This window comes from Alosa pseudoharengus, unplaced genomic scaffold, assembly GCF_046254945.1.
Source record: "Alosa pseudoharengus isolate Yale_2024_CS ecotype anadromous, Long Island Sound unplaced genomic scaffold, YU_APseudo_1.1 YU_APseudo_1.1_scf_3, whole genome shotgun sequence".
In the NCBI taxonomy this organism is placed as follows: domain Eukaryota; kingdom Metazoa; phylum Chordata; class Actinopteri; order Clupeiformes; family Clupeidae; genus Alosa; species Alosa pseudoharengus.
The window spans coordinates 16,344,549-16,349,548 of NW_027468718.1; the positions used below are offsets into that span (position 1 = coordinate 16,344,549).

At 46.7% G+C, this 5,000-nt stretch overlaps 1 protein-coding gene across 1 annotated transcript in view; it reads left to right on the plus strand.

Annotated features, from left to right (window-relative positions):
* Positions 1-5,000, plus strand: part of fgf14 (fibroblast growth factor 14) — a 145,291-nt gene that overhangs the window by 1,041 nt on the left and 139,250 nt on the right. The gene's annotated exons all lie outside the window — the stretch shown is intronic.

A 5,000-nucleotide genomic window follows, 5' to 3' on the forward strand; every position in this document is an offset into this window, starting at 1 on the left:
AATTGAATTATGCATGCACTACATCCAGATCTCTCTCTTCTGACTAAAAGATGAAAAGGTGGAAGGCTGGTAATTAAGTGTAGTGGTGGCATTGGGGGACTGGACTGAACTATACTGGACCAGGTGCATGTACCGCAGGGCTACACGACTGCCAACTATCTCTCAGCCCATTCCTGGACAGTCCCCCCTCCTCCTCCTCCTACTCCCCCACTGCCCCGGAAATGCGTCCAGCAATGCAGTCAGGTAGCTCTGGTCTGCAGGGCGCTCTAACTGTTGTGGTGGTTGTGGAGGTGAAGAGAGAGAGAGGGAAAGGACAGGGGCAGCGAGGCTGTGCTGGAGCTCACACATGCTGCCTCGTCTCTGTGTTCCCCGGTGTTCGCTCACAGCCTGCCTGCCTGCCTGGCTTGGCCTCCATGGGGCATTGATTAGACTGGAGCCTCTGCGGGGCCGGCTCATGATAGCATCGCCACGCGCTACATATCACGCACGGTTGGCACCCACTTAAACCTCACAGCGCTGCTGTTATCTCATCGCGTGTGGGGTATGTGGTTGCGCAGGCACACACACACAGACACACACACACACACACACACACGCACACACACACACACAAACAGACGCAAGCACACACACACACACACACACCACACACTCTTCACATGTTGGCCCACACACAAACACACACAGAATAACACTCTCACACTCAGTCATTGCATGTTAACACATACATAAACATGTTGGAATGCTCAGCTCAGATAAGCAGGTAGCACTCTGAGGACCCCCTCCTGTCTACCAGGCCCCGCTGGGGTGTCCATAACAGTGTCTGCCAGAAGTGTGATCTGCATCCAGAGTTGTGCCTGGTAGATGAGTGGAACAGAACAGAGGCTGGCTGGAAAAACAGCGCCTGATGCCATGCTAGGCTCTGCTCTGGGAGATCAGTATGGAGGACCAGACACACAGCCATTTAGGCAAACAGGCATCAACAGAAAGAGACAGAGAGAGAGAGAGAGAGAGAGAGAGAGAGAGAGAGAGAAAGACTGATGGAAAAAGAGAGATAGTAAGATGGAGAAAGACAGTCGCCAACAGAGATAAAGGACATGTGTACTGGTGAAAAAAGAAAGGACAGAGAGAGAGAGACCTAAATACAAAGAGTGAAACTCCATTACCAAGCACTTAGCATATTAGGACCATATTAGTCTAGAAGAGACATCAGACAAGGAACTCAGAGAGCCATCAACAGGAGGAGGAAGAGGGCAGACAAAACACACCAATTACATTGTCCACCTCTTTCATCTCTCTCCATGCTGTTTACATATCCTGGCCATTAGGGCTCTAGTTTCCCAAACACATCATGCAGCAAGCTAATCTTTTAGCCCCTTGGTTGGAGCACGCACAGGCCCAAGGTTTCAGTGAAGCGAAGGGTAAGAAGGCTTTAGATCCTGTGGGACCTCTGTTTTGTGCAAGGGAAAAGAGATTTCCCGGTTTTTGTTTGGCAGCCGGTCAGTACAGGCGAAAGGCGTGCCAGTCACAGTGCATCGGGAGTGCAGCTGTAGTCTTTATGCTTATGCGTTTTAAATGACATTATGAAAGGCAGTAAACTGTGCTCTGTAACTGATTTGTTTATCTACTGAAACAGTAGGCCAGCACAGCTTCTTTTATGAAATGCCAGTTTTGCAGTGCGATGCCTTCTTACACAGTTTGGGGGCTACAGACTAGGAGGAGAGATGCGCGGCTGTCTGTCATTTTCACTGATGAAAGAGAAAAATGTGAATGAGTCATTTTTGAGAATTATTCATCTCTGCTTGCCTGGATTTCAAGGGGATTTGGGAGATGAGTGCATTCATACTGAGCTCTCAAAAAGCTCACCTGCGCTTCAGTCACACGCTCTCGTTGAGTTTGAAAACAGATGCTAACGCTTGCAGAACAGCCATCTGATTCCTATTTGATCCGTCTCCCTATAGTGTAACGTGGCTTACAGGGGCAATCACATGGTTCCGTTGTCTGCGTTGACGGAGACGCTTCTCATTCACTTTCCATGGGCTAACATCATGCGTTGACTAACTATATCGTGGTTGCGTTGTGTTGCTAGCCATGCTTGCAGCAAAACGTTCCGAGAAATATTCCAAGCTTTTGAAGCGGCAGCACAGGCGCCAGCCAATCAAATCACAGTTATGCAAATGAGCAAAGACTGCCTTCAACCAAGATGGCGGGCCTAGTTCAGTAGATCATTGGAAATCTCCATATTTGCATACATGTAATTTGATTGGCTTTTTAAGTTAGTGAGAAATAGACACTGTACTATCTAAGAAAACTTTATTTGAGCCACAAAACATGTCCAGTAATCTAATGTATTATCAAGTTATCAAGCTAATGACCCCCTAACGATAAGCTAACAGCAGTGACTGTTTGTTGACCTGTCAATCCGGTTTAGTTAAAACACTGACATCAATACTACTGGTCTGTCCTTGTGGAGTGGAATCACTGTGTTAGAAACTGACTAACTGACAGACTGAGGCCTGCTTCCAACTATGGTGACTATTCATCTGGATTTTGTCTTGTCAGTCCAGCTTTCGAGCTCTCTGTCCGGAATTAGGTAGAGAACTCCACAGCACACAATGTTTATAAGTAGCGATGATTCAAGTGCTCCACAGCAAATGAGGCTTATAAGGCTACACTGGCTGTGTGGATGTCCCTATAGTTACTGTTATCTTCATAGTTATCACTCCTGGTGTGAACGGCTCTTTAGAGTCTTCTCTATTTGTTGAGAGTCCATTGAATGAGTTCTTTGTTTTAGTTCAAGGGTTCAAGTCTTATATGAATAGGAATGTGTGTGTGTGTGTGTGTGTGTGTGTGTGTGTGTGTGTGTGTGCCCTGTGTCTGCTTAGAGCTGTGAGCGAGGTGTTTCTGTCTGACACCAGGGCTGCTGCCATCACCCTGGCGGGGCGACCGACAGACAGACAGACAGATGAGACACAGACCCATGCACAAGGACATAGAGCCGATAGGTGGCCTGCCACCACACCCCCCCCACCCCTCCACCCGCCTGCTGCCATTGCCCACATCTCGCTTCCTCTGGCGGGATGTGTGAAAGCCGCCACAATAACCGCCATCTAAATATAGTGCCTTCCTTTAGAGCTGGCATGGCAACAGGCGCTGGAGAAACAGACACACTCTGTCGATGTGCACAAAGGGCTGAACTTATTGCCTTGTGAATGAGAGAAAAAAACACTGAAAAAAGAGAGAAAACTCTTTGAATAGAATGATCTTGACCCACTCCTACCTTCCCATCCCCTTGCTTTGCCTTGGTGCCTTGTTTATTTATTTGGGATGTTTTGTAAAGGATGAGAAAGTGCCGGCTTGGTCGTCACATTCCCAAACTCGTCAGTGCGGCGAGGGGGTCCATTGAAAAATGGGTCCATTAGTAACAAAAAGGCCCGTCTTAGAAAAGAGGGTGTTTATGCTAAGCTCTATTGAGTGGGAAGCTTTTCACCTGCATCACGCTTACTCATTTCTTTTCCCTCTGATAAAGCCGCGTGAAAGAGTTGGTGAAAGATGTTTTCTTTTCTGCCAAGGTCCTTTATAAAAATGTATGAATATTTTTATCCCCAGACATTTAGAAGCAAAATTTCATTTCCAGGTAACCCACCTTGAAAGTTCGTCATTGAATGCATACCATTATACCTCCAAAGCAACCCTGGGCTAAAAAGAGTCCTTTGTGTCATTTTCTGACTTTTTGACGAAATGAAATAAGTTGATTGATTGATTTACCAGCAGAGGGTATGTAGATTGTGATTGGATTGCACCTTAGTAGTCTTCCCCAAAGGTGTGATGTCCAGATAGGACAGAAGCTAAGGTGAAAGGTCAAGTTCCAGGAAGTTACCACGTAGATACTGCCACTAAAATTATGCTTCCTGGAACTTGACCTTTCACCTTAGCCTCTGAAAGTCTCATTCAGAATCATTTCTGCCACATTGCCACTATAGTTTTACCATGGCACTTACACAGTAGAGCGTGCACTGCTTCAACACCCCCCCCCCCCCCCCAGCACACTGACGATAAGTCTGCCTGCTCTCTGAGTCTGCTCACTAGCGGACAGGTGTAGGGCAGAGACGACTTCATTTGAGTAATAGAGCGCTGCCCATAGGGCCATCACTTCTTTACATGGGCGTCCATTTGGATTAAAGATGCTGCTGCGGCCCGTGTAGGTGCTTGATGGGGTTATTACAGCGGCGCTAGTGTATAATATCAACGCATCAGAAGCCTCTGCAGAGTAATGTATATTTAACAGCCACCCGCCCATACATCATACACAGCCCAGAGATTAGATTGAAGTGTTGAAGGCACGGCTGTCGAGGTAATTTCTCACTGTCGGCTGCATCGGATGTGTCGCTACTCCGAGAGGTGTTTTCTAAAGGACACTCACTAATAGGGAGTACAGCATTTACTTGCGTGACTGTTGGAATGCAGTGGATAAGGCCGCCAGTCTGCTCTTATGTGTGTTGAAAGGCAGATTGTCACTGCTGGAATGACAGCTTTGAATATGACACTTTGGAAGGGTGGTGTGTGTGAAGTGTTTGCTTGATCTTGATTTGCATTGCTTCTTCTTAGTTTGGATTCACTCCAAAATATTTAGTGTCTTCATTATTCACCGCAAGCAACTGCAATCATCAATGTTCATTATTGTGGGTATGTGTAACTGTGTGTGCTTGTTTTCCAGACTTTGAGAGGATGAGAGTTATCTTTGACACGCTGTCCTTTAAATACGGAAACATTTTCAGTTTTGTTTGGAAGATTTCCCTGTAATTGAGTAAGAAGTTGTAAAGAGCAGGATGCTGAGTAGGCCTGCCCTGTCTGGGCACCTAGAGAGAACTAGAGAGATGCTCCGTCCATTTAAAAGAGACATTGCCATGTGCAACCTTTCCTGTCGGCACCTTTCTGTCGCAAGAAGGAAATTTAATGAGAGATCAGAACCGCATGTGTCACGGAACGTCTGGTGTTTT